This window comes from Hemitrygon akajei, chromosome 23, assembly GCF_048418815.1.
Source record: "Hemitrygon akajei chromosome 23, sHemAka1.3, whole genome shotgun sequence".
In the NCBI taxonomy this organism is placed as follows: domain Eukaryota; kingdom Metazoa; phylum Chordata; class Chondrichthyes; order Myliobatiformes; family Dasyatidae; genus Hemitrygon; species Hemitrygon akajei.
The window spans coordinates 27,466-41,506 of record NC_133146.1 but is presented as its reverse complement, the minus strand read 5'-3'; positions in this window follow the sequence as shown (position 1 = coordinate 41,506).

Sequence of the window (14,041 nt, the reverse complement as noted above, 5' to 3'; positions counted from 1 at the left end):
CTATTCAACTCTTAAAGGTACACTGTCCATTTGGGTTTAAATATCTAAGCCTTCTTATTGGCCTCCAGTGGCCTGAAGAATGAAGAGCGTGTCACTGTAAGGTTAGGTTGAGATTATGCGGGCAGTGGGCAAAAAAGCCCCCTCGTGTTTTTTGATCTCGCCACTTGAGATTCAATTTCACGTGACCCTGCCACTTTGAACTGGCCCACGCCTTCATTAACCAGGTCCACCACTTGCCTTTATTGAAACTTGCCCCTCTTAACACAGAATATCCAATTTATGGGAATTTACTAAGTTAGGGTGAAATTATGCGGGCAGTGGGCAATTCAGCCCTCTTGTGCTTTCTGATCTTGCCACTTGAGATTCAGTTTCACACGACCCTGCCACTTCAAAATGACCGACGCCTTCACTAACCAGGTCCAACACTCATCCCTGTTGAAATTTACCCCTCTCGACCCGGAGCACTAAGTCTATGGGGATTTAACAAGGGTCAATCAGGGTGTGCTTTGGGTTTGTGGGGCTAAAACCAGAGTTAATCGGGAAGTGCCTAAAATTTATGGGGATGTGCACCCCATCTAGATTAGGTTTAAATTTTAAACCATACAGGCAGTGGGCAATTCAGCCCTCTTGTGCTTTCTGATCTCGCCACCAGAGATTCAGTTTCACACGATCCTGCCACTTTAAACTGGCCCACGCCTTTACCAACCAGGCCCAACACTTATCCCTGTTGATCAGTCAGGGTGTGCTTTAGGTTTGTACGGCTGAAGCCAGAGTTCCTAGGGTTTGTGGGGGTGTATGCCCCTTTTGGACCCTAGGATTAGGTTTAAATTTTAGGCTAGTGGATATATTTAAACTGGCCGACGCCTTCACCAATCAGACCCAACACTTATTCCTGTTGAAATTACCCCTCTTGACACGGGACACTGTCTATGGGAGTTTAGCAAGGGTCAATCAGGATGTGCTTTGGGTTTGTGGGGCTCAAGCCAGGGTTAATCGGGGAGTGAATAGGGTTTGTGGGGGTGTGTACCCCATCTAAACTTTAGTAGGGTTTGTGGGGGGGTGTACCCCATCTAAACTTTAGTAGGGTTTGTGGGGGTGTGTACCCCATCTAAACTTTAGTAGGGTTTGTGGGGGTGTATACCCCATCTAAACTTTAAGATTAGGTTTAAGTTTTAAACTAGTGAATATATATGTTTGACTAGGAGATATTAGAATACAGAATTTTAAATGACAGTATATGAACTGCTATGGCGAATGAGCTAGTATAATAAAGCCCGGTTAATCTGGACCATGCCTTTCATTATCAAGGTCCGACACCACTTGGTTCAACGAACCGGGTGTGCACTGGGACACATCATCAGTAATGTAACCTCGGATCATCAGGTGTTTCGGGCCTTTAATCACTAGACACCCTACTCGAGGTGGCCCAACAGTGTCAGGCTCAGACACTGCCTGTATTCCTCCCAGGGACCAATAATGAGAGGCATGTAATTCTAAGGGTAATGATATTTTTTTTAAAAAAACACTACCTGGCATCTATATGCCAAGGGTTACATGGAAAATAAAACAATAATATTCTTACCACTAGTTTTGTGTCTTGGGTCAACCATTTTAACTCCAACAAACTGCCTCCAACAACGCTTGACTCCCGTCTGGGAGACCAAATCCACTTACTCCCATCACTCCGGTCTCCCGGGGAGGTCTCTGAAAAATGCTATCCGGTTAAAACATCCCTAGCCCGGGACTCCATCTCCACTTTTATTGTGTCCTAAAACCTGTCTGACCACTCCAAATGCAGACCCTATCTGTTGCTAGGATACCAAGCAGCCTTACCTATTCAACTCTTAAAGGTACACTGTCCATTTGGGTTTAAATATCTAAGCCTTCTTATTGGCCTCCAGTGGCCTGAAGAATGAAGAGCGTGTCACTGTAAGGTTAGGTTGAGATTATGCGGGCAGTGGGCAAAAAAGCCCCCTCGTGTTTTTTGATCTCGCCACTTGAGATTCAATTTCACGTGACCCTGCCACTTTGAACTGGCCCACGCCTTCATTAACCAGGTCCACCACTTGCCTTTATTGAAACTTGCCCCTCTTAACACAGAATATCCAATTTATGGGAATTTACTAAGTTAGGGTGAAATTATGCGGGCAGTGGGCAATTCAGCCCTCTTGTGCTTTCTGATCTTGCCACTTGAGATTCAGTTTCACACGACCCTGCCACTTCAAAATGACCGACGCCTTCACTAACCAGGTCCAACACTCATCCCTGTTGAAATTTACCCCTCTCGACCCGGAGCACTAAGTCTATGGGGATTTAACAAGGGTCAATCAGGGTGTGCTTTGGGTTTGTGGGGCTAAAACCAGAGTTAATCGGGAAGTGCCTAAAATATATGGGGATGTGCACCCCATCTAGATTAGGTTTAAATTTTAAACCATACAGGCAGTGGGCAATTCAGCCCTCTTGTGCTTTCTGATCTCGCCACCAGAGATTCAGTTTCACACGATCCTGCCACTTTAAACTGGCCCACGCCTTTACCAACCAGGCCCAACACTTATCCCTGTTGATCAGTCAGGGTGTGCTTTAGGTTTGTACGGCTGAAGCCAGAGTTCCTAGGGTTTGTGGGGGTGTATGCCCCTTTTGGACCCTAGGATTAGGTTTAAATTTTAGGCTAGTGGATATATTTAAACTGGCCGACGCCTTCACCAATCAGACCCAACACTTATTCCTGTTGAAATTACCCCTCTTGACACGGGACACTGTCTATGGGAGTTTAGCAAGGGTCAATCAGGATGTGCTTTGGGTTTGTGGGGCTCAAGCCAGGGTTAATCGGGGAGTGAATAGGGTTTGTGGGGGTGTGTACCCCATCTAAACTTTAGTAGGGTTTGTGGGGGGGTGTACCCCATCTAAACTTTAGTAGGGTTTGTGGGGGTGTGTACCCCATCTAAACTTTAGTAGGGTTTGTGGGGGTGTGTACCCCATCTAAACTTTAGTAGGGTTTGTGGGGGTGTGTACCCCATCTAAACTTTAGTAGGGTTTGTGGGGGTGTGTACCCCATCTAAACTTTAGTAGGGTTTGTGGGGGTGTGTACCCCATCTAAACTTTAAGATAAGGTTTAAGTTTTAAGCTAGTGAATATATATGTTTGACTAGGAGATATTAGAATACAGAATTTTAAATGACAGTATATGAACTGCTATGGCGAATGAGCTAATATAATAAAGCCAGGTTAATCTGGACCATGCCTTTCATTATCAAGGTCCGACACCACTTGGTTCAACGAACCGGGTGTGCACTGGGACACATCATCAGTAATGTAACCTCGGATCATCAGGTGTTTCGGGCCTTTAATCACTAGACACCCTACTCGAGGTGGCCCAACAGTGTCAGGCTCAGACACTGCCTGTATTCCTCCCAGGGACCAATAATGAGAGGCATGTAATTCTAAGGGTAATGATATTTTTTTAAAAAAATCACTACCTGGCATCTATATGCCAAGGGTTACATGGAAAATAAAACAATAATATTCTTACCACTAGTTTTGTGTCTTGGGTCAACCATTTTAACTCCAACAAACTGCCTCCAACAACGCTTGACTCCCGCCTGGGAGACCAAATCCACTTACTCCCATCACTCCGGTCTCCCGGGGAGGTCTCTGAAAAATGCTATCCGGTTAAAACGTCCCTAGCCCGGGACTCCATCTCCACTTTTATTGTGTCCTAAAACCTGTCTGACCACTCCAACTGCAGACCCTATCTGTTGCTAGGATACCAAGCAGCCTTACTTATTCAACTCTTAAAGGTACACTGTCCATTTGGGTTTAAATATCTAAGCCTTCTTATTGGCCTCCAGTGGCCTGGAGAATGAAGAGCGTGTCACTGTAAGGTTAGGTTGAGATTATGCGGGCAGTGGGCAAAAAAGCCCCCTCGTGTTTTTTGATCTCGCCACTTGAGATTCAATTTCACGTGACCCTGCCACTTTGAACTGGCCCACGCCTTCATTAACCAGGTCCACCACTTGCCTTTATTGAAACTTGCCCCTCTTAACACAGAATATCCAGTTTATGGGAATTTACTAAATTAGGGTGAAATTATGCGGGCAGTGGGCAATTCAGCCCTCTTGTGCTTTCTGATCTTGCCACTTGAGATTCAGTTTCACACGACCCTGCCACTTCAAAATGACCGACGCCTTCACTAACCAAGTCCAACACTCATCCCTGTTGAAATTTACCCCTCTCAACCCGGAGCACTAGGTCTATGGGGATTTAACAAGGGTCAATCAGGGTATGCTTTGGGTTTGTGGGGCTAAAACCAGAGTTAATCGGGAAGTGCCTAAAATTTATGGGGATGTGCACCCCATCTGGATTAGGTTTAAATTTTAAACCATACAGGCAGTGGGCAATTCAGCCCTCTTGTGCTTTCTGATCTCGCCACCAGAGATTCAGTTTCACACGATCCTGCCACTTTAAACTGGCCCACACCTTTACCAACCAGGCCCAACACTTATCCCTGTTGATCAGTCAGGGTGTGCTTTAGGTTTGTACGGCTGAAGCCAGAGTTCCTAGGGTTTGTGGGGGTGTATGCCCCTTTTGGACCCTAGGATTAGGTTTAAATTTTAGGCTAGTGGATATATTTAAACTGGCCGACGCCTTCACCAATCAGACCCAACACTTATTCCTGTTGAAATTACCCCTCTTGACACGGGACACTGTCTATGGGAGTTTAGCAAGGGTCAATCAGGATGTGCTTTGGGTTTGTGGGGCTCAAGCCAGGGTTAATCGGGGAGTGAATAGGGTTTGTGGGGGTGTGTACCCCATCTAAACTTTAGTAGGGTTTGTGGGGGGGTGTACCCCATCTAAACTTTAGTAGGGTTTGTGGGGGTGTGTACCCCATCTAAACTTTAGTAGGGTTTGTGGGGGTGTATACCCCATCTAAACTTTAAGATTAGGTTTAAGTTTTAAACTAGTGAATATATATGTTTGACTAGGAGATATTAGAATACAGAATTTTAAATGACAGTATATGAACTGCTATGGCGAATGAGCTAGTATAATAAAGCCCGGTTAATCTGGACCATGCCTTTCATTATCAAGGTCCGACACCACTTGGTTCAACGAACCGGGTGTGCACTGGGACACATCATCAGTAATGTAACCTCGGATCATCAGGTGTTTCGGGCCTTTAATCACTAGACACCCTACTCGAGGTGGCCCAACAGTGTCAGGCTCAGACACTGCCTGTATTCCTCCCAGGGACCAATAATGAGAGGCATGTAATTCTAAGGGTAATGATATTTTTTTTAAAAAAACACTACCTGGCATCTATATGCCAAGGGTTACATGGAAAATAAAACAATAATATTCTTACCACTAGTTTTGTGTCTTGGGTCAACCATTTTAACTCCAACAAACTGCCTCCAACAACGCTTGACTCCCACCTGGGAGACCAAATCCACTTACTCCCATCACTCCGGTCTCCCGGGGAGGTCTCTGAAAAATGCTATCCGGTTAAAACATCCCTAGCCCGGGACTCCATCTCCACTTTTATTGTGTCCTAAAACCTGTCTGACCACTCCAAATGCAGACCCTATCTGTTGCTAGGATACCAAGCAGCCTTACCTATTCAACTCTTAAAGGTACACTGTCCATTTGGGTTTAAATATCTAAGCCTTCTTATTGGCCTCCAGTGGCCTGAAGAATGAAGAGCGTGTCACTGTAAGGTTAGGTTGAGATTATGCGGGCAGTGGGCAAAAAAGCCCCCTCGTGTTTTTTGATCTCGCCACTTGAGATTCAATTTCACGTGACCCTGCCACTTTGAACTGGCCCACGCCTTCATTAACCAGGTCCACCACTTGCCTTTATTGAAACTTGCCCCTCTTAACACAGAATATCCAATTTATGGGAATTTACTAAGTTAGGGTGAAATTATGCGGGCAGTGGGCAATTCAGCCCTCTTGTGCTTTCTGATCTTGCCACTTGAGATTCAGTTTCACACGACCCTGCCACTTCAAAATGACCGACGCCTTCACTAACCAGGTCCAACACTCATCCCTGTTGAAATTTACCCCTCTCGACCCGGAGCACTAAGTCTATGGGGATTTAACAAGGGTCAATCAGGGTGTGCTTTGGGTTTGTGGGGCTAAAACCAGAGTTAATCGGGAAGTGCCTAAAATTTATGGGGATGTGCACCCCATCTAGATTAGGTTTAAATTTTAAACCATACAGGCAGTGGGCAATTCAGCCCTCTTGTGCTTTCTGATCTCGCCACCAGAGATTCAGTTTCACACGATCCTGCCACTTTAAACTGGCCCACGCCTTTACCAACCAGGCCCAACACTTATCCCTGTTGATCAGTCAGGGTGTGCTTTAGGTTTGTACGGCTGAAGCCAGAGTTCCTAGGGTTTGTGGGGGTGTATGCCCCTTTTGGACCCTAGGATTAGGTTTAAATTTTAGGCTAGTGGATATATTTAAACTGGCCGACGCCTTCACCAATCAGACCCAACACTTATTCCTGTTGAAATTACCCCTCTTGACACGGGACACTGTCTATGGGAGTTTAGCAAGGGTCAATCAGGATGTGCTTTGGGTTTGTGGGGCTCAAGCCAGGGTTAATCGGGGAGTGAATAGGGTTTGTGGGGGTGTGTACCCCATCTAAACTTTAGTAGGGTTTGTGGGGGGGTGTACCCCATCTAAACTTTAGTAGGGTTTGTGGGGGTGTGTACCCCATCTAAACTTTAGTAGGGTTTGTGGGGGTGTGTACCCCATCTAAACTTTAGTAGGGTTTGTGGGGGTGTGTACCCCATCTAAACTTTAGTAGGGTTTGTGGGGGTGTGTACCCCATCTAAACTTTAGTAGGGTTTGTGGGGGTGTGTACCCCATCTAAACTTTAAGATAAGGTTTAAGTTTTAAGCTAGTGAATATATATGTTTGACTAGGAGATATTAGAATACAGAATTTTAAATGACAGTATATGAACTGCTATGGCGAATGAGCTAATATAATAAAGCCAGGTTAATCTGGACCATGCCTTTCATTATCAAGGTCCGACACCACTTGTTTCAACGAACCGGGTGTGCACTGGGACACATCATCAGTAATGTAACCTCGGATCATCAGGTGTTTCGGGCCTTTAATCACTAGACACCCTACTCGAGGTGGCCCAACAGTGTCAGGCTCAGACACTGCCTGTATTCCTCCCAGGGACCAATAATGAGAGGCATGTAATTCTAAGGGTAATGATATTTTTTAAAAAAAATCACTACCTGGCATCTATATGCCAAGGGTTACATGGAAAATAAAACAATAATATTCTTACCACTAGTTTTGTGTCTTGGGTCAACCATTTTAACTCCAACAAACTGCCTCCAACAACGCTTGACTCCCGCCTGGGAGACCAAATCCACTTACTCCCATCACTCCGGTCTCCCGGGGAGGTCTCTGAAAAATGCTATCCGGTTAAAACGTCCCTAGCCCGGGACTCCATCTCCACTTTTATTGTGTCCTAAAACCTGTCTGACCACTCCAACTGCAGACCCTATCTGTTGCTAGGATACCAAGCAGCCTTACTTATTCAACTCTTAAAGGTACACTGTCCATTTGGGTTTAAATATCTAAGCCTTCTTATTGGCCTCCAGTGGCCTGGAGAATGAAGAGCGTGTCACTGTAAGGTTAGGTTGAGATTATGCGGGCAGTGGGCAAAAAAGCCCCCTCGTGTTTTTTGATCTCGCCACTTGAGATTCAATTTCACGTGACCCTGCCACTTTGAACTGGCCCACGCCTTCATTAACCAGGTCCACCACTTGCCTTTATTGAAACTTGCCCCTCTTAACACAGAATATCCAGTTTATGGGAATTTACTAAATTAGGGTGAAATTATGCGGGCAGTGGGCAATTCAGCCCTCTTGTGCTTTCTGATCTTGCCACTTGAGATTCAGTTTCACACGACCCTGCCACTTCAAAATGACCGACGCCTTCACTAACCAAGTCCAACACTCATCCCTGTTGAAATTTACCCCTCTCAACCCGGAGCACTAGGTCTATGGGGATTTAACAAGGGTCAATCAGGGTATGCTTTGGGTTTGTGGGGCTAAAACCAGAGTTAATCGGGAAGTGCCTAAAATTTATGGGGATGTGCACCCCATCTGGATTAGGTTTAAATTTTAAACCATACAGGCAGTGGGCAATTCAGCCCTCTTGTGCTTTCTGATCTCGCCACCAGAGATTCAGTTTCACACGATCCTGCCACTTTAAACTGGCCCACACCTTTACCAACCAGGCCCAACACTTATCCCTGTTGATCAGTCAGGGTGTGCTTTAGGTTTGTACGGCTGAAGCCAGAGTTAATCGGGAAGTGCCTAAGGTTTGTGGGGGTGTATGCCCCTTTTGGACCTTAGGATTAGGTTTAAATTTTAGGCTAGTGGATATATTTAAACTGGCCGACGCCTTCACCAATCAGACCCAACACTTATTCCTGTTGAAATTACCCCTCTTGACACGGGACACTGTCTATGGGGGTTTAGCAAGGGTCAATCAGGATGTGCTTTGGGTTTGTGGGGCTAAAGCCAGGGTTAATCGGGGAGTGAATAGGGTTTGTGGGGGTGTGTACCCCATCTAAACTTTAGTAGGGTTTGTGGGGGTGTGTACCCCATCTAAACTTTAGTAGGGTTTGTGGGGGTGTGTACCCCATCTAAACTTTAGTAGGGTTTGTGGGGGTGTGTACCCCATCTAAACTTTAAGATAAGGTTTAAGTTTTAAGCTAGTGAATATATATGTTTGACTAGGAGATATTACAATACAGAATTTTAAATGACAGTATATGAACTGCTATGGCGAATGAGCTAATATAATAAAGCCAGGTTAATCTGGACCATGCCTTTCATTATCAAGGTCCGACACCACTTGGTTCAACGAACCGGGTGTGCACTGGGACACATCATCAGTAATGTAACCTCGGATCATCAGGTGTTTCGGGCCTTTAATCACTAGACACCCTACTCGAGGTGGCCCAACAGTGTCAGGCTCAGACACTGCCTGTATTCCTCCCAGGGACCAATAATGAGAGGCATGTAATTCTAAGGGTAATGATATTTTTTAAAAAAAATCACTACCTGGCATCTATATGCCAAGGGTTACATGGAAAATAAAACAATAATATTCTTACCACTAGTTTTGTGTCTTGGGTCAACCATTTTAACTCCAACAAACTGCCTCCAACAACGCTTGACTCCCGCCTGGGAGACCAAATCCACTTACTCCCATCACTCCGGTCTCCCGGGGAGGTCTCTGAAAAATGCTATCCGGTTAAAACGTCCCTAGCCCGGGACTCCATCTCCACTTTTATTGTGTCCTAAAACCTGTCTGACCACTCCAACTGCAGACCCTATCTGTTGCTAGGATACCAAGCAGCCTTACTTATTCAACTCTTAAAGGTACACTGTCCATTTGGGTTTAAATATCTAAGCCTTCTTATTGGCCTCCAGTGGCCTGGAGAATGAAGAGCGTGTCACTGTAAGGTTAGGTTGAGATTATGCGGGCAGTGGGCAAAAAAGCCCCCTCGTGTTTTTTGATCTCGCCACTTGAGATTCAATTTCACGTGACCCTGCCACTTTGAACTGGCCCACGCCTTCATTAACCAGGTCCACCACTTGCCTTTATTGAAACTTGCCCCTCTTAACACAGAATATCCAGTTTATGGGAATTTACTAAATTAGGGTGAAATTATGCGGGCAGTGGGCAATTCAGCCCTCTTGTGCTTTCTGATCTTGCCACTTGAGATTCAGTTTCACACGACCCTGCCACTTCAAAATGACCGACGCCTTCACTAACCAAGTCCAACACTCATCCCTGTTGAAATTTACCCCTCTCAACCCGGAGCACTAGGTCTATGGGGATTTAACAAGGGTCAATCAGGGTATGCTTTGGGTTTGTGGGGCTAAAACCAGAGTTAATCGGGAAGTGCCTAAAATTTATGGGGATGTGCACCCCATCTGGATTAGGTTTAAATTTTAAACCATACAGGCAGTGGGCAATTCAGCCCTCTTGTGCTTTCTGATCTCGCCACCAGAGATTCAGTTTCACACGATCCTGCCACTTTAAACTGGCCCACACCTTTACCAACCAGGCCCAACACTTATCCCTGTTGATCAGTCAGGGTGTGCTTTAGGTTTGTACGGCTGAAGCCAGAGTTAATCGGGAAGTGCCTAAGGTTTGTGGGGGTGTATGCCCCTTTTGGACCTTAGGATTAGGTTTAAATTTTAGGCTAGTGGATATATTTAAACTGGCCGACGCCTTCACCAATCAGACCCAACACTTATTCCTGTTGAAATTACCCCTCTTGACACGGGACACTGTCTATGGGGGTTTAGCAAGGGTCAATCAGGATGTGCTTTGGGTTTGTGGGGCTAAAGCCAGGGTTAATCGGGGAGTGAATAGGGTTTGTGGGGGTGTGTACCCCATCTAAACTTTAGTAGGGTTTGTGGGGGTGTGTACCCCATCTAAACTTTAGTAGGGTTTGTGGGGGTGTGTACCCCATCTAAACTTTAGTAGGGTTTGTGGGGGTGTGTACCCCATCTAAACTTTAAGATAAGGTTTAAGTTTTAAGCTAGTGAATATATATGTTTGACTAGGAGATATTACAATACAGAATTTTAAATGACAGTATATGAACTGCTATGGCGAATGAGCTAATATAATAAAGCCAGGTTAATCTGGACCATGCCTTTCATTATCAAGGTCCGACACCACTTGGTTCAACGAACCGGGTGTGCACTGGGACACATCATCAGTAATGTAACCTCGGATCATCAGGTGTTTCGGGCCTTTAATCACTAGACACCCTACTCGAGGTGGCCCAACAGTGTCAGGCTCAGACACTGCCTGTATTCCTCCCAGGGACCAATAATGAGAGGCATGTAATTCTAAGGGTAATGATATTTTTTAAAAAAAATCACTACCTGGCATCTATATGCCAAGGGTTACATGGAAAATAAAACAATAATATTCTTACCACTAGTTTTGTGTCTTGGGTCAACCATTTTAACTCCAACAAACTGCCTCCAACAACGCTTGACTCCCGCCTGGGAGACCAAATCCACTTACTCCCATCACTCCGGTCTCCCGGGGAGGTCTCTGAAAAATGCTATCCGGTTAAAACGTCCCTAGCCCGGGACTCCATCTCCACTTTTATTGTGTCCTAAAACCTGTCTGACCACTCCAACTGCAGACCCTATCTGTTGCTAGGATACCAAGCAGCCTTACTTATTCAACTCTTAAAGGTACACTGTCCATTTGGGTTTAAATATCTAAGCCTTCTTATTGGCCTCCAGTGGCCTGGAGAATGAAGAGCGTGTCACTGTAAGGTTAGGTTGAGATTATGCGGGCAGTGGGCAAAAAAGCCCCCTCGTGTTTTTTGATCTCGCCACTTGAGATTCAATTTCACGTGACCCTGCCACTTTGAACTGGCCCACGCCTTCATTAACCAGGTCCACCACTTGCCTTTATTGAAACTTGCCCCTCTTAACACAGAATATCCAGTTTATGGGAATTTACTAAATTAGGGTGAAATTATGCGGGCAGTGGGCAATTCAGCCCTCTTGTGCTTTCTGATCTTGCCACTTGAGATTCAGTTTCACACGACCCTGCCACTTCAAAATGACCGACGCCTTCACTAACCAAGTCCAACACTCATCCCTGTTGAAATTTACCCCTCTCAACCCGGAGCACTAGGTCTATGGGGATTTAACAAGGGTCAATCAGGGTATGCTTTGGGTTTGTGGGGCTAAAACCAGAGTTAATCGGGAAGTGCCTAAAATTTATGGGGATGTGCACCCCATCTGGATTAGGTTTAAATTTTAAACCATACAGGCAGTGGGCAATTCAGCCCTCTTGTGCTTTCTGATCTCGCCACCAGAGATTCAGTTTCACACGATCCTGCCACTTTAAACTGGCCCACACCTTTACCAACCAGGCCCAACACTTATCCCTGTTGATCAGTCAGGGTGTGCTTTAGGTTTGTACGGCTGAAGCCAGAGTTAATCGGGAAGTGCCTAAGGTTTGTGGGGGTGTATGCCCCTTTTGGACCTTAGGATTAGGTTTAAATTTTAGGCTAGTGGATATATTTAAACTGGCCGACGCCTTCACCAATCAGACCCAACACTTATTCCTGTTGAAATTACCCCTCTTGACACGGGACACTGTCTATGGGAGTTTAGCAAGGGTCAATCAGGATGTGCTTTGGGTTTGTGGGGCTAAAGCCAGGGTTAATCGGGGAGTGAATAGGGTTTGTGGGGGTGTGTACCCCATCTAAACTTTAGTAGGGTTTGTGGGGGTGTGTACCCCATCTAAACTTTAATGGGGTTTGTGGGGGTGTGTACCCCATCTAAACTTTAGTAGGGTTTGTGGGGGTGTATACCCCATCTAAACTTTAAGATTAGGTTTAAGTTTTAAGCTAGTGAATATATATGTTTGACTAGGAGATATTAGAATACAGAATTTTAAATGACAGTATATGAACTGCTATGGCGAATGAGCTAGTATAATAAAGCCAGGTTAATCTAGACCATGCCTTTCATTATCAAGGTCCGACACCACTTGGTTCAACGAACCGGGTGTGCACTGGGACACATCATCAGTAATGTAACCTCGGATCATCAGGTGTTTCGGGCCTTTAATCACTAGACACCCTACTCGAGGTGGCCCAACAGTGTCAGGCTCAGACACTGCCTGTATTCCTCCCAGGGACCAATAATGAGAGGCATGTAATTCTAAGGGTAATGATATTTTTTAAAAAAAATCACTACCTGGCATCTATATGCCAAGGGTTACATGGAAAATAAAACAATAATATTCTTACCACTAGTTTTGTATCTTGGGTCAACCATTTTAACTCCAACAAACTGCCTCCAACAACGCTTGACTCCCGCCTGGGAGACCAAATCCACTTACTCCCATCACTCCGGTCTCCCGGGGAGGTCTCTGAAAAATGCTATCCGGTTAAAACATCCCTAGCCCGGGACTCCATCTCCACTTTTATTGTGTCCTAAAACCTGTCTAACCACTCCAACTGCAGACCCTATCTGTTGCTAGGATACCAAGCAACCTTACCTATTCAACTCTTAAAGGTACACTGTCCATTTGGGTTAAAATATCTAAGCCTTCTTATTGGCCTCCAGTGGCCTGGAGAATGAAGAGCGTGTCACTGTAAGGTTAGGTTGAGATTACGCGGGCAGTGGGCAAAAAAGCCCCCTCGTGTTTTTTGATCTCGCCACTTGAGATTCAATTTCACGTGACCCTGCCACTTTGAACTGGCCCACGCCTTCATTAACCAGGTCCACCACTTGCCTTTATTGAAACTTGCCCCTCTTAACACAGAATATCCAATTTATGGGAATTTACTAAGTTAGGGTGAAATTATGCGGGCAGTGGGCAATTCAGCCCTCTTGTGCTTTCTGATCTTGCCACTTGAGATTCAGTTTCACACGACCCTGCCACTTCAAAATGACCGACGCCTTCACTAACCAAGTCCAACACTCATCCCTGTTGAAATTTACCCCTCTCGACCCGGAGCACTAAGTCTATGGGGATTTAACAAGGGTCAATCAGGGTGTGCTTTGGGTTTGTGGGGCTAAAACCAGAGTTAATCGGGAAGTGCCTAAAATTTATGGGGATGTGCACCCCATCTGGATTAGGTTTAAATTTTAAACCATACAGGCAGTGGGCAATTCAGCCCTCTTGTGCTTTCTGATCTCGCCACCAGAGATTCAGTTTCACACGATCCTGCCACTTTAAACTGGCCCACGCCTTTACCAACCAGGCCCAACACTTATCCCTGTTGATCAGTCAGGGTGTGCTTTAGGTTTGTACGGCTGAAGCCAGAGTTCCTAGGGTTTGTGGGGGTGTATGCCCCTTTTGGACCTTAGGATTAGGTTTAAATTTTAGGCTAGTGGATATATTTAAACTGGCCGACGCCTTCACCAATCAGACCCAACACTTATTCCTGTTGAAATTACCCCTCTTGACACGGGACACTGTCTATGGGAGTTTAGCAAGG